This window comes from Bradysia coprophila, unplaced genomic scaffold (genome assembly GCF_014529535.1).
Source record: "Bradysia coprophila strain Holo2 unplaced genomic scaffold, BU_Bcop_v1 contig_358, whole genome shotgun sequence".
NCBI lineage: Eukaryota > Metazoa > Arthropoda > Insecta > Diptera > Sciaridae > Bradysia > Bradysia coprophila.
The window spans coordinates 5,274,377-5,291,349 of NW_023503616.1; the positions used below are offsets into that span (position 1 = coordinate 5,274,377).

The 16,973-nt window shown below is 31.8% G+C and overlaps 2 long non-coding RNA genes across 2 annotated transcripts in view; one reads left to right on the plus strand and one right to left on the minus strand.

Annotated features, from left to right (window-relative positions):
* The window catches only part of LOC119081525, a 298,236-nt gene that overhangs the window by 226,161 nt on the left and 55,102 nt on the right, over positions 1-16,973 (minus strand). The gene's annotated exons all lie outside the window — the stretch shown is intronic.
* LOC119081526 lies at positions 3,485-8,431 on the plus strand. The gene is made up of 2 exons (XR_005088499.1): positions 3,485-6,340; positions 7,677-8,431. It is a non-coding gene; the product is annotated as an uncharacterized LOC119081526 (long non-coding RNA).

A 16,973-nucleotide genomic window follows, 5' to 3' on the forward strand; every position in this document is an offset into this window, starting at 1 on the left:
CAAAGAGAAAAGTTTTGTTGTTGATTTGGTAATTTCGGTTAGCAAAAAATGTGATTATCGTGTGAATTAATTTAAAAGTTTATTCTGTTTATTTACTTATTTACGCATGTTGAGTGTCCTAGTTTGAGGTGCAGGTATGTATGCATAATGTATGTATGTTAAGTTTTGCTTTTTCTTGATTACATTTAACATTATCTTATTAATAACCTCGTTAACAACTTACCTTTCAAATTCATATTAAATAATATTGAAATTGAAAAAGATTAGCTTTCCAGAAGTGGGAAAGCGTTTCGCGTAAAATCATTTAAATCTATTTGTTCTTTTGTTTAAGGTATCGCTCAGTGTTCTTTTACCTTTGGCTTTTACTTCATTTGTTTCAGCTTAAATTTTACTATATCAAACAAAACAGATCTCAACTCTTATATTCGTCATCGTTGTCGATAGCAGATGACTAGCCGTTTACGCAATTTTGTTGTGTCATACTGAAAGTGAACACATTTTTAATGTGACATCTTTTGATCGAAGAGTATTTATTTATTAATACAAAATCTTTTACTTCAATTTACTATAGGTTTTTCTAATATTAAGTCCAAAATTGAATTCATAAAATGGACCGTTAGGGGAAATTTGGGGTGATTGAACTAAAAAACAGTATGACCTTTGTTCACTGTAACATGCTGCATATCCTTAATTTTTGTTGCTCGGCATTCTTTTTTGTTGACTAAAGAGAGTCAGAAATAATGAAAATGCTAGACACACTGTGGATTCTACCTCACTGCTATCTCACTACTATGGTAGCGTTTTGTAGCCTATAACAGAAAGAATCTGTACTCTTAAATTATACATTTCTTAACTGTCAATAGTGGTTTACTCGCATGTAGTTATGGCGTCGGTTTCTAAAATTTCACTCTGCTCTTTCAGTTGTTGATCGGAATGCCGATCATTTTGACTGTATTTCACTGAGAATGCAACAACTATCTGCTATGAGATTCGCAAATTATTATCACTTACCTAGATCTCACAGAGCTAGGATTGTTCTGCGTTCGAGACAACTTAAAAAAGAAAGAAAAAGAAAGCTAGGCTCCGTCAAGATTTATGGCTTTGATCAGTTATTCAATTTTCACCGTATTTCAATTGTCATTGTGCTTAAAAGTCTACGACGGTTTGTCAGAGTATGACGATTTATATTCAACAAAAAAGTGAGAAATACATTCAAAATTGTGTAACAGGTCAAAGTTAGAAATTTTGACTTCAACCATTTTAACGTTATCCAATTTTCCGCACTGGTAACGAAGAGATTTTTCCAACTCTTGAAATTTATCTTTCGCGAAGCTTTTATAAGGAAAAGAATTAAATTTTTCCGAACTTTCTGAATCTCTTAAACCTTTAGACTTCTATGAATAGCAAAAGCGAATCGCAACTACTACTTATTACTTATTTTGTACCAAATCTTGTACTTCTTTAGTTTAACTATCTGTTTTGGAACAAATGAATTTTTGCTAGAGATCATCATTCGTTATTGACATCATATGATCAATAATAGACGGTTAGACGTTATAATACTTCACATGAATCGTCCATAGTCCTTTAGAGCCACTATATGACGTAAGCAAATAAATAATTTTTGTAGGAAACATAACAGACCATCTTTTATAAACGAACTACACCCGTTATACGTTTTATGTTGTTACGCACTCACATTTACACAATGTATCTTTATTTATTTTAGGGTACCGCTATTTCATTATGCGTTTTACATTTCATAATCAACAGTACTGTGCGTGAAAGTAGTTCATTCGAATGCAATCGGGTGATCCAAAAGTCGTTATAAGATGTACGCAATTTGTCTAAGTAATTGAAAAAAGGAACGGTGGAAGAAAAGGTGTTTTTTGGTTGTGGAAGTTGAATTTTGCGAGAAAAAAGGAAAACGAAAATAAATGGGGTAGAGAAAAATCCAGATACACGATGAACCCTGTTGATAATTCGAAATAGGATTGTGTTGGTGCACGCATATGAACACAAAGGAAAAAGTATAAAAACACATTATTTGTATCGACATATGATTGCGTACACGTGCTTCAGAGGGAACGAGATGGACTAGGTTCAAAGACCTTTCTAGAGTTACACGTGCAACGAAATGAATTACTGAGCATACACAGGGCATTATTATAACGTTACTCTATGAAGTCGAACCTAAACATCTCTCGTGTATATGTTAGGCTGTACACAGTAAGAAGTGAATTTTTCTTTATTGTATATTATTGTTATTAAGTTTCCTAAAGATTTTATTTCAATAAGAAGAAGAAGAAAAAAAAAATATTCAAAAAAGAGTGTTCATTGTCCAAGATTTTATTGTGATACTTAAAAAAATGAAAGATTTATTCGTTTGGGAAAAAAGTTTATAAATAAATAAACTAACGCAATGCAAAGTTTTTTAAAAAATAGAATGAACATAAAGACGAGTTGTGCGTGAAAATAAAAGACGTGTCATCAGTTTTATTTGGATCGGATCAATGACCATCATCATACTCAAGTATGACTGTAGATGGATTGGTATTATAGAATTGGTGTAGAAGAAAAAAAAAGTTTCTTTATGTTCGTAGAGTCATATAAGTAGTGCTGAATTAAGACGTAATTTTTTTAGCCATCTAATCTGTTAGCGAACAAATGCGTAATTGCTGCTCTAGTTTGAAATTACGAAAAAAAGGAAACTCTAGTCCCTTGGTTACGTAGTAGAGGGGCAGTCGCTTGGTTACGTAGTAGAGGGACTACATAGTTCTTTAAGGTGGTAAATGTTAAAATCTATACTGTAGCATCTTGATTCTTAGGAAGTCATAGGGGGCAGCGTACAGTAATTTTCTGAGAAAGAGATAGCTCTGACCAGGCTATTTCCTACATTTCTGTTGAACATCATCTTACAATTAATTTGATACGTTGCAAAGATAAATTCTCGTGACAAGAAAGTCTGTACCATTTTTAACATCAAAGAGAATCATTTTCTTGAATTACATTACTCAATTGATGCACACCTGTTTTTTCCTATGTTGATATTTTTCAAATCAAGTATTTACTAATAACTGCGCATTGGCATCAGGTTAAGCCAATTTCATTTAACGCTTAGTTCATCATCTGCATTGTGTAACCGTTCGAATTGGTTATACGGCATTTAGACACGATAGAACGGGTGTATACTCTGAGAACCTTACCGACTGAAATTAGCTGTTCAAGCAAATTGAATCACTAATTAACTGATATGAACTATAACTCTTGAGTCAAGTGGCCGACAACTCATAAAATGATGATTTCTATCGTTATAATTTATATTTTATTTCTGTAATTTCAACATCCATACGCTATGCTCAGTGTAATGATATTTACACGATGGAGCACGATTCGAATATATTTGTACAAGATTTATTATACATATAGATGTACGTACGTATAAACACCACATCTGTTTCTGTCTCACATCCATTCCAACGAAAAGAACGAGATGGAAAAAAAATAATTTCATTTTACAAAATAAAATCGACGCTTATTGCGTCGTGTACTGCAGTATAGATTCACGTACCGTTGATGTACGAGTTGGTATTTTTGTGGTGTTCCTTTTTTGATATATTTTCCATATACACAATTTTCTTTCTCATTTGAACTCCGTGTTCTCAGAGTCTAATTCTAATGTACCATCATACCAAGTTGAGTGTCAAAGAGAATGGTGACTTTGTAGAAAGTCCCCTCGAGATATAGAATCCAGTTCTAGTTGTTCCTTTGTTGGTAGCGGAGCTGTATATATTTTGTTTTCTATGTAATGTGAAACGTTTAAATATTATATGGTTTTTGTTCAGTTTAATGGTTGAAGACGCGGTTAAAGTTTTATTTTGTTAGATTGTCCTTGTTCAATGAAATGAATTGGTAAAGGTTTTTTTTTAATATAAATATTTGTTTAATTTAGCATACCAATTTACAAAGAAAAAATCGACATCTAAGGTGCCTAAAAAGTGAAAACTTATACACTTAGGGACATCCGAAAACCAATGCTTAAAATGTGAATTCCTCGAATAAATCATAAATTTCATTAGCTCATAAATTCGTTTTCATATATTGCATCTAGCATTGATTGATTGTGTTACGTTTTCATTCAATTTTTGTGTGAGAAGAAAAAACTGACTGAAGGAGATGACAATAAGAAAAACGTCACAGAGCAAATCACAAAGAAAATTGTTGACTGAATAGTATGTGAAATGACTATCAGATCAATATTTACTTTTAGAAATTACAAAATAATTAGATGTACTAAAATGAGAAAATTGGCTTGGTCATCCTAGAGAAAAAAACATCATTCAGCATTTAAAGTAATTTAAATGAAAAAACAAAAAAAAAGTAAAAAAGAAATATGTTAACACAATCACAATTAATGCTGCTATGGAAATTTATTATTTTCAATTTGACCTGAATTCATATTTATACAGAAAAAAATAATCATCGTATGTACTTGCGTTATATTAGTTTGTATAGCTATTTCAATTCGTTCGTACAAAAGCTTTGTGTACCATAAAAAAAACGTTTCTTTGTACACATCACATACGTTTTTCCATCCATTATACGCTAGTATTACGAAATATTGATATTTGGTAACACAAACACATTCACACGATCAAGTGGAAAAGCTCTCAACACTCATACATACCATCGCAAAAAAAAAGTTTCCAAATTCTATATACTTTGTTCGGCTCAATGTGTGAGTTGTAAAGTATAAAAAAACGCGCATTTTATGTATACTTGGTATATTTAACATGAGAATAAATGATATTGCGCAACTCAGCATTAATTATAAAATGAAAATGATGTCATGTTAAGAGTTACTTTTCTGTGCTAGTTTTCGAGACCGAGCATATGTAACAAAATACACATTTTTTGTGTTTCTTTTTTTCTTCCATCTAAACACTGTTCGGTTCATTGCTGAAATTCACTCAATGTATTGCTTTGTACATTCATACTATTATTATTTTTTCCCAATTACGACATCACGAAATAAATTATAGAAACAAAAATTTTTGAATTCAATTTTCGTATACGAAAATGTTCTGTCAGCTATTTGAAACTTCAATTAAAAATGGCTTTAATGTGTCACTTTACCAGCAAAGTCATGAAACTTGTCTGTAGCTAATGAAAATTGTATTTGTCAGTTAGTGTGTATTCGGTATAATGCTTAATTAAAACCACTTGATCATATGTGTTGAAATTGCTAGTGTGTTATATTTACCACAGCTGCAAAAAACTTTGTTCGCAATTTTCTTTGTTCGGAAAAAATTACAATTTTATTCGATCGTGTGTAGAGAGATAAACTACTTTCATAGAAAAATTGAAGTGTATTAAAGTTGTGAAGTAATTACATTTTTTTAATTGAATTAAAGTTGTTGGATTCAATAAGGTTTTAATTGAGTTATTTCCACTTAAAATGGTAAGCGACCATGTTGGTTTCGAATCGTTGTATTTCTTTTTCTTTATTTCAACAATATATTCAGATAATTAGTATTCCGTAATTATACTCCCTACATTTGAATTTAATATGTTGAAGCAGCTGTCGTCTCGTGTCCTAATTTTAAACACTTTTTACTTCAGCTAAAAGTTAGAAGCAAAAAATTCTCTTTTGCGATAAGGTAATTAGTAAATTGAATAATTTTAAAGGTACAATTGGGAACATAAGCTTCAGTTAGGACGATTCCCATTTAACGTGACATCGAATAAGCTTATTTTGACAATTAATGAATGTAGACTTCTACACGTAGATAACAATCGATAGACACAAATACCATAGCAACAAAATACGTTCATCATTTTCTAAAAAAAATAAATGCCTCACCGTTTCATTAAATATTTAAAAAAAAAAACGTTCGGAAAAGAATCGATAATTTCTGTTAAATGTTAACCTCATACAACATACGAAACATTTTCGTTAAAATGGAGATCTACCCACAATTTGATTACATATATTTTAAAAATAATGAACTGCTTCTCTGTAAACTATCTTCAAAACTTACAGTAGTAATTTGAATTCTCTGTGCGTTGTCCTGGGATAGTAAAAGTTCTTACTCAATTAAACATTGACATAAATGAAATTTGTATGTATTTTGTGGCTACGGACGGTACGAGCATCCTCGCTTGTGCTCATATATTGGCAGAAGAAACATTATATGAAGGACGTGATGCAATTTGGAGAAGAGCACTTTGTAAAACGAAGCTCAAGTTTTCCATTCAAATTTCGTGTACTTTGTTGCATATATTAAGCCCGGATACGTTATTTTGAATAAAAAGAAAAATTTAAACATTCGATGACATTGTAAGTTCCACAAACATTTCAAATTTAATTGTCCAACAGTCATCAAATAGCCATCAAACATCCAATTTTTTTTAAATATAAAAATAATTTTGCAATTGTTCTGTAATAAAAGTTTGAATCATTTGCTTGGTAAATAATATAAAATGTGTTTCGATGTTGGTGTACTAATGACCACACAGTTTGTTGTACAATGGTCTGAAGCACATTCATTATATTCGTTTTCTGAGTCATTCGCTGCACTTTTTTTCTGAATAATTCTTTTTAATTAATGGAGCTGTATATTAAGTGGGGGAAAACCATTCCGTTCATTAATTATGATGAACAATCTCGAAATGAATATTAATCAAAGTTTCTTTTAAACGTAAATTTTACAGTTTGCTGTATTATTTTCTAGAATATTGTGTTATTCTGTTGTATAGGTACACATACCTATGACAGAACACAAAAAATTTGTATTATGAAATTGCATTTTACCTTGAAATATTTATTTATTCAATCGTTGAATTTGTCCTTGTAAATTTTATCTATAATTTTATGTATTTCCATTTACATGCTATGTGGATGTATTAGAATTCTGTGCCATTATTACGTAATTTTGAAGTATCTTCCATTACGAAACCAATGCATCGATATTTGATTTTCAAAAGGTTTACAAGGTTTACACATATTCTGTGGGCTTACCATCTTCTTTTGCCAATACCAATCCCTTCAATTTATTATTATTTTTTGACAAATTGAATTTGGATACAGACTTACATTGCTTAAAACATCTTACGTTATGTCTGCCACACTGCTATTCAATTCGCTGTAAGACTAAAAAAAATATATTTTCTTGTATTTTGTAGCTAATCTATCATTGCTTGACCTAAATTTCAGTTATACACATTCTACGTTGTGTATACGCGTGAATTTTGTATTTTGTACTGATAGCCCTGACAGTACCTACTATGGTGTGTGATTAACACAGAAATTAACTAAATTAAGCCCACTTTGAATTCGAACAATTTTCTAATACAAAGTTAGATATATTGTAACACACTGTGTAGTGGTTGTGTATACTGCTTGGTATATATTTTATAAAATACAAGTCATTAAGGCATGTCTCTGTAACGCGTTCTTTATCAGTTTACCCTTCTATTTCGAGTATATATATATTGCGATAACAAATTGAATGAATTTAATTTAATTTCGCTCATTCTATTAATGCAACCCAATTTTTTATTTATATTAATTCACTACGATAATCTGGCAAATTTTCAAAACGATTCAGATAGATTAAGTATCACTGGAAAATTCTTACAGTATAATCTTGCACGTTTAAAATGTTCTGTTATAGCATCCAAACTTGATTGGCTCTGTAATAATTTCATCATGATCGTTACGCAAATCGTTCCATTATTCAATCTGATGCATGTTACCAAAGTATATCTCGGAACGAGTAGCACAAAATTAAGACCAAAAACCAACAATGTAAATTGGCACAAAGATAAACTCATGCTATGAGTGATAGATTATTTTAGGAAACGGAAATCCTCTCCACGCGCAAAAAAAAGGTACAAACTTGTATAATCTGTTTGATAAAACAGCCTTGTTTATGTGCGAGGTAATGGCATTTGCCACCTCCTAATACGCGTCTGCATAAAGTATAAAAAAAATATATAAAACTTTTATATGTACAAAACGATTTTGTGTTTGTTAGTTACGGTATGTGTGCTTTTCCACATTGTATATGCTATAGCTAACAATATTGTACATAAGCACACATCTGTGCTGTGCCCGTTTAATGTACATAAAGTTTATACACCCCACCCCACTCCCAACACTGCGACGGCAGCGCGCGCATTCCGTTTCCAACCTATACCTATGAAGAACAAAACAACCGAGCCAAATCTGAGAGCGTCAAAAAAATTTCTTCGTTCATTCGTTTAAATGTCGTCGCGGCGCGTGCATGTACAATTTTTGTTCAGTGCATTTGTGGCAAGTTTTCTCTTTGTGTGCTGTTCTATCATTAGAACAAATCTTTTGTTTCTACCAATGCTCGAAGTATTTTTGTGGAAATAAAAAAAATTGCAATTATTCATAAAAAAAAAATTTCGGTTAAGAAAAATTTTGGTTTTTTCCACTATTTCATAGTTGAAGTAGTGATGGAAATATTTGGAAAATTGATTTTTTTTTGATTACGTAATAATTTTTTTTTTGTACGAAAGATACAATATCGCGACCTAATTTCATACTTCCGCATTGTCCACCATTTTGAATTTTACTAATTTTCGCCATTTTTTTTTCTTTCGTTCAAACATCAAATTGACACACAAAAAAATTTAACGTTAAGTACTTTGGCATTTAAACTATAGTTTTGTGATTAGATTTCGTAAGATCGATGTTAAAAACCATGTTACAGTCATACTTGAAAACGAACTTTCTAAAATCGAAAATATTTTAAGGTGTGCTTAATCACATAACAGTTTTATTATACCTCCAGTCTAAGTTGAAATCTTTTCAAATGGAAAAAACGTGTTTCTAGTTTTGAAATATTATCTAACATACTGTATGGTCTAACCTATAATTTTTTTTTCGTCTTTCAAGTAACTTTACTAACGTTTCTTATATATACTTTCAACAAAGTGTGAATATATAAGTAGTTACGCTCATGCATTGTTTTTAAATTGAATTAAAATTTATGAGAAAGTTAATTTTTTTCCATTGCTGTACTTTTTGTAATAATATGTAAATTTGATTAAGCTGACTCATTAAAAAAGATTAATTATTAGTCATGTGGTCATTGAATGACGCAAGTTTCATTTTTTTGAGTATATTTTCCACACAAAAAATATTGTTGCGCGCGCAATATTCGACTGAACGCTGAGAATACTATCGAGAATGCATGCCATATAGAAAAAAAAATTAAGAAGCAAAAATTCCTTAAGCCAAATTTTCTCAAAAATGTGATAATTGGAACCAACAATTAAGTTAAACTTTGTGTTAATCAATCTTTTTCGCTAAATTTTTTTGAATGTATCATTAACATGACGTAATGGCGACTTCCTGGAATCCGCTAAATTTGTGGGAGTGAGATTAAGACTCGCTGATTTATTTGAGAATAGTCAGTCTTTTTCTCTCTCCTATAAAAATAACGGAGAAGCATCGGCAAGTTTAATATAGAAGCACAATATGTATAAGCGAAATGGCACACACGAAATGAAGAAAAAAAACGAGACCTTGAAATCGCAAAATATGTGGCAACATACATTGTTAAATATAACGAAATATAACCATTATGCGTTGGCATCAACATGACCAACTGGCATCAAAAAAAATATATTTGAAATGAAAAGTTTGTTCATTTTAAACTTAGAAGTATTGAAAGAAAAAATTTGTAGTTATAGCCAAGCTATGAACACACATTTTGTGTTCAATTATTTATTAATAATATCGCAGTAAGAACGAGAATGGGGCTAGCCGTATTTAATGGCTGTAACATTTTTGATTATTACTGTTTTAAATTGACAACATCAATGCCACATTTTTCGTCTAAATATAAATTGGAAACTATTTTGCCAGGTGTATAAAAATAGCACCTACATTATAACATTGGCACTTTAAACAGTGTTCGTGAATATAATGTCGATAGATTTTGTAATATACAGAATAGATAAACAAAATTTCAGGTCGAACTTATCCACAATCCAATACTCGAATAAAAATTAAATTTTTTTAGACAACCACACCAAGAACATTCTCATTCAAATTTTAGTTAATAATCTGTAACTAGGCACATTTCCGAACACACAACGTGAAAAAAACGTAGATATTGTGCAGGGCTGTACAATACAAAGCATGCGTAGTGGGCGTGATTGTATATTTATACTATGCTATAACCTACACACAAAAAATGTATCCTTTTGTTTAGAATGTATGGATGCATAGATATATATGTATATCAAATATGGCTGAAGGGATGGAAAGTGAAAGTATATTACTTATTGTTAAGGGTTTGTATAAGTGTGTATTATATGCCCCACCCCGAATCGAACATTAGAAGAAGAAAAAAATTGTTACAGTATGATGATACACACACCCTTTTTCGTTGAGGTGGTAAAATATATGGTATTATATCATGCGAATTAGGATCTTTTTCTTGTTTGTTATGTAAAGTTGGACTATTGCGTGTAAGACCATAACTGTGATCAATTAAATTTGAAGGTCAGCAGATTTATAGTTACTGGCATAACCATTACTCATGACTCAGAATGAAAAGCTTATTTAAGTAGACTGGAATTGGGATTATAAAGCTGTAACAATATTATATGATTTACAAGATACGAACTGCTAAACGGAAACTTTATTAATTGATGATATAAATTCTATTCAACGCATACCCGACTGACTGTTCTTAGATTTTAGACAGTTTGGATTTTGAAAAACGAGAACCGTCACAATTCATTACTTTCTGAACAAAGAAAATTTTAAATTGGCAGCACTCGGCGAAAAAATGAGTCGAAAATTTATTATTTGTGTTGTGCATCTGGATGATTATGAAAATATTCTATTTGGAATCGAAATTATAATTGCGCATACGGAAATCATAAAGATGACAAAAGTTAAATTACTGTACGCTTTTGACAACGTAGAATTTTATTTTTTGTCTCTGGGATGAAATTCGAGCGTTTAAAATATCAATCGCGTTGAAAAAAAAAATATATAAAAAAAATATTATAATGGCTCCATTCGAAATAATGAGAGTCGAATTTTGATTTAAAAATATTTTAAACAATTATGGCATAATCTGGAAAATTTAGACATTATTAAAGTTACTGATTCAACATTGCATACGAATACCTAGTCACTATTCTCAAAAAATGACGTAAAAACTGGCACTTCCAAATATATCCTCGAAACTTATCCAATCGATGGACATATCATACATTTTTATTGAAAGGGCTCAACAACAGCTTTCTCTATTTCGATGTAGGACTTCTAAAAGGTCGGGTAAGTATAAGTATAAGTAGCGCTATAATAAATGATTTAGCAGGTCAATTATTTTGTAATTTTGAAACAATTTGAAACATCATGTTAAGCAGAACCAAAACCTATTCCTTGGGTTAATCCAAAAGATTTTACACTGCAGGATGCAGGATGCTGACTATCCTACTCTGTTTTGTAGATTCTTTTCTTTGATGTATTTTTAACAGGAATCCACTGCATAGCACAAAAATAATTAAATTATTGAACAATCCTATTGACAAAACCATAGGGCTCTTCCCTTCGATTACAAATATACTTACTATATAAGTAGGATGAGTTTGACAACCGCCTCATTTAGAAAAATGAAATTTTTTACGCGACGGATTTCGATCAAAGAAAATGCCAGTGTGTAGCTTGTGATCTCAGGAGTCTGGCAATGTAATTAGTTTTTCAATCGGACCAATATTGGCTGAGCGATAAGACTTTGAAATTATGCGCCGAACACATACGAAAACAAACATTTTCGGTTGTCAAACTCATCCGACTTATACTCGATATACGGGATATACACAGAACTTACGCGATATGCCCGATATACACAGAATTTACGCGATATGCTCGATATACTCAGTATATTTTTAATCGAAGGGAAGAGCCCTCTTGTTTTTATATCTGCGTTATGATTAACCTTATTTTCTCCACTCAAAAGGCCATGAGAAAATGATGTTTTGTTAACGAAAATGTATATTTTCTCCCCTCTTATTTCGCTTCGCTCTGGGTGCAAAACTTCGATTTTGTACCTGAACTTATACATAGCCTTATTTAAAAATACAACCGCTTATAACCTTGACGTAAGAAGTTCTAACGACACTCTAAACCACATTATGCTTTTGACTCTCACATTACACAACAAGATAATAGGACACTAAATGAATCATTAAATATTTACTATCATGCTCTGTAATAACGTTTTATCCCATACGCGCGGTGTTCGGCTGTCAAAATTACTTAACTAGAAGAATATTTCAAAAATTACACTTCAGGTCTATGTTGTTGTCTCGTCTTCGCTTATGTGATAAAATAGAGTACACACTTGTCACTTCTTCGTGACAAGTGTGTAATATATATTACCGGACGAGATATCGATATAAAAGAAGGTTTCATCTACAAGTTAAAGCTGGATATTGCTCTGGTCTACTAAATGCAAACACAAAATTATAAATCCTCTGTATGTAGTTTTTGTTTGTATTGTTTTCTTGTATACATAAAAACATTTGTTTAATAACGCATTTAGTAGACCAGTTCAATAATCTACTATAAGATAATGATGGTAGAGACTAAAATGTTATAAAGCTTTCAAATGAAGTATTAAGTACCTCACATTTCTATTCTTCTTAAAGAGTTACCACCGTTCAAGAAGGGTATAATATTTTGACGTGTGCTGATCATGCAAAAGACAAAACTTAGCCAGAATATTTCGCATTTTTCTATGAACATCCGTAATCTTTACAAGACAACAAAAAAAATTAATTTGAAACCCAAATGTGTGTAATTACTTTGTATATACACCAAATATCTGATTATGTATACAACTCGAAAACTGAGTTTTAAAGTCGTTGCTCAATACATATTCTTTCCATTTTTTAACAAAAAAAAAACCATTAACTCTAGATGCATAATACTTCGTTCGCATATCTCTTTGATCTCATCCTTAGCAGTTCTATAATAATCTTAAGCATTATAAACAATTTGTGGTGTGAATTTCGATATAATAAATGACGAAATGACGAATAATTTAGAGTCTTTCACTTGGTATTCTGAATCCAAAAATTGGTGAATTTCGTTGCACAGAAGCGTATTCCAATAGTACATCCATACACCCGAATCGAATATTATTCACTCTTTAAAATATTTATCAAGTCAGTCTTCGTCATACATTTACCAAGAAACCTAGTTTTTTTTTGAATTTATTTATACAACGCTCTGTATATATATATATACCTACTTGTATTAGACATCGTATAAATCTATAGATAGTTTGCCAACGTTATTTTACAACATACATGTTCTTTCATTTAAATTTTTTTAAGCGCGCGATATAATACGCGAAAATATTAATACTGAAGCGAATTTCCCTGTCTTACACACACTCAGGAACATCGGTTTATATAAATAATAATGGGGAATCGTTCTGTTATTTAAAATAAAAAAAAATGAATACACAAGAGATGTTTGCACATATAAATAATATAAAATTAAGCCTTTTTATTATTTCTCTTGTTGCTATGCGCTGTAATTTTACTCGAATATATGACAACAGAGTTGTACTCGGTGCGGAAAAAAATGCAGTGACGAGATTTGTGAACGATTTTTGTCCTACGTAAATGTTACATTATCAAATTGTACAATTGTGCAAATAAAACTCCATTCCTATACCCGATTATTGCATCCATAAAGACAAGTATAAACCTTGCGGTCGTCTATAAACTACAAACCACATTGTCTCCTTCAAAATACTTTTGTATCAACACTGACTTAGCTATATCTATGCATAGTGTCTTACTTGTGTTGCAGAACACGCTTTTTTCAAACATCTGCACACGGGATCAGTAGTATGAACATGAACAGGGCCAAATATCAAAAAAAAAAAAAATTAAATTGTACGCCGAATGCAGACAGAGCAAAACTAGTTTTTGGCATGCAACCAGTTGTACTTTGATGCCGATCCGCTAATATGAAACTAAAAGTAGGTCTCGTTCGTGGCATTATTTTCAGCGTTTGTTGGGAATAATAAAACAGGCAAAATGGCAAAGTCTTTTTTAGACCCGTACGAAGTACTGGGGTCTTATAGGTTTACGCATACGTTTGTAACACGTCGAATTGGACTCCCTGAGTAAGGGGAAACCTATTGTGGTTGTCTAGAGATGCCAAATCCGCGAAAAAAAAATGTCCGTCTGTCCGTCTGTCCGTCTGTCTGTCTGCACGATAACTTGAGTAAAACGCATCCGATTTTGAAAATTCTTTTTTTCCCCGTTTGGTAATGTCAAAAGACAGGCTAAGTTCGAAGATGAGTGATTTTGGATTGACCCCTCCCGAGCTGTGGCCCAATAAGTGCTTTACAGTTTTTCGAAGATATCTCCGGACATTTAAACGTTAAACTTGTAAGTGATACGTCAAATAAAAGGTATTTACAATACCGATCGTCAAAAAAAAAAGTTTATGGAAATCGGATGACCGACTCGCGAGTTAGACCCCTTGGTGTGGAACAGGCACAGGGCGGCAAGCAGTTTTTGCTTGTAGGTCGGCCACATTTGAACATATTTCGTCTGTTTTAGCTTTATTAGATAGGTATTGACCGTACCAATCAGGGAAATTTTTTTTTAATGAAATTATGTTCTCCGGAGCGTGAGCTAGGTCTCTTGGAGTGAGCTCGTATCTGGCTACTCGGAAGTACAGTGAACGTGGTGTATTTTGACAATATCTCGAGTAAATTTTGACCGAATTTCATGAATTTTTTTTTGTTTGAAAGGTATTAACGAATGTAAAGCGTCGGTACTATTTCCGGTCTCCTAACAAAATGGCTGCCGGCGGCCATATTGGATTTTAGTAAAATAGAAATATCTTGGGAAAAATGATACTTAGAGAGTTTCTGTTAACATGGAAATAATTTGTTATGTGTGAGGGGTTTCAGGGATTCCATATATGGACATCTATATATACCTATATACAGCTATATTGAGCTATATACAGGCATATAGAGCTATATAATATCATATTTTTCTGTGAAATGTTTATTTATAGTGAAATATAGTTAAATATAGCGGTACATAGCTGTTTAAATAGGAATTTATGAAATTTGTCTTCGTACGGGGCTGTCTATATTGCCTCCGGCAATTTATTTGTATATGATAACAAGGCAAAGAGTGGATAATGTAAGTGATTTTAAAGGCTTTTGACACGAATAGGTGTTTCGTACGGGTCGGCGTTAGCTATGTTTTTTTACGTGTAATCGGAAATCGGTGAACAAATATGGACGAATCGGGATGGTTCTTTTAAATGAATTATAATTTCACGAAATTGCCTGTTTCATTAACAAGGAAAATTTTTTGCAGGAAAATTTTGTTGGTCTGAGGTGCAAGTATATTTTGTAGCGTATGTTGTAGCACAGCCCTGCTACTAGCATGAACATAACAAATATTCGGAGGCTGATGAAATCACAGTAGACACTGCGTTTCTTTTGTATAGATAGATAGATGACTTCGATGTGTGAGTTAAAACATACAGTACAAACAATTGTAAGCGGTAGCTCTTATCACTAAAGCCTCCAAATTTGACACTTGTCAATTCAGTTTTCTTGCTAGGAGCAGTGCTGTGGTTGTAGTCATAAAGGAACAGAAAGTCCTGTCAGTATATTGTGAAGCATAAGTACAACCAATGCACTTCAAGCAAAAGTGCTTCGACTGACAAGTGACAAATAGAGTAGTTTTTGTAGAGAGTCGCCATTTAATATTTTTCGATGTGAGAATATGGCACGATGAGCATCAGCGCGGAATTTTAAAATCCCATACAAATTGTAATTCGAATGAACGGCTCAGTAGCCATATTTTTATTTCTAACAGTGCAGTGGAATATATACTGTCCACTGTCCTGTTTCAGTACTTTTTTTTAGGGTACTCTTTATGTGTGTAGTGCATTGGTACAATTGATGGTACACTCAATTCGGGTCTATTATTATCACGTTGCAGACGAATTTTTTATCTAGCCATGTATTACTCTACAAATTTTGTTAGAATTTTGTTGAAAGTTTTCTTTCTGAAATTTGTGAAAAGGAAATAAGCACAAAGAACATTGTGACAGAGCTATCCGAGTGTTAGGTCAATGTTGTTCATTATTTTTTGAGCTTTTTAAAGAAGTGAAACGTGTATTCAGCACCATCAGCGAATTCAATTTATTTTAACTGTTGGTTAGCACCATGTTAATGTAAAAATTTATTACGTAATCGTAATCGAAAATAGTAGTAAATGGAAATATAATTAGCTTGAAAATTAACGTTAGTCAGAGATTGTTAGAAATTTTGTAAGTTAGTTAACGGTATGCCTAGCTAATTTAGGAAAGTAGCTATGACAATTCTGGTTATTTTAATGATTCTCACCGAATATCGCTTAGATTGATCTGTCGGGAAAGTAAAAATTATCACAGAATATATTCAACGAGACTAAAATTAATCATGATCTCTGTTATCGCCGTTGACGGTTATTTAAATTTAAAATGTTTAATTTGCTAGCTTCGTATTGAGAAACATAAAACCAACAGTCTCGATTAATAATGAATTAATTGAAATAACATTTTAATTGTTTATACTTTAAGTAACAATAATAAAAGTTAATTGAGATTAGTTGGCACATTTCTAAGTTGCCAACAACTACATGTATAAAACATTCTCTCTATTTTATATACAGAAGGTTATACGTGTACACATCATCCAACATAGAAATAACATCGTTGATAAGAACACTCTTGTTTAATTAGTTCACGCAAACAGTGAATGAATTTTTACAACACAAATATTTGCTGGGTAATTAAAATTTTGTTTCAGAAGTGTAGAGCGAACGGAGCAAAAATGTAATACCTTCCAGAAGCAGATTTCATGGCGTGCCAGTCGCCAACG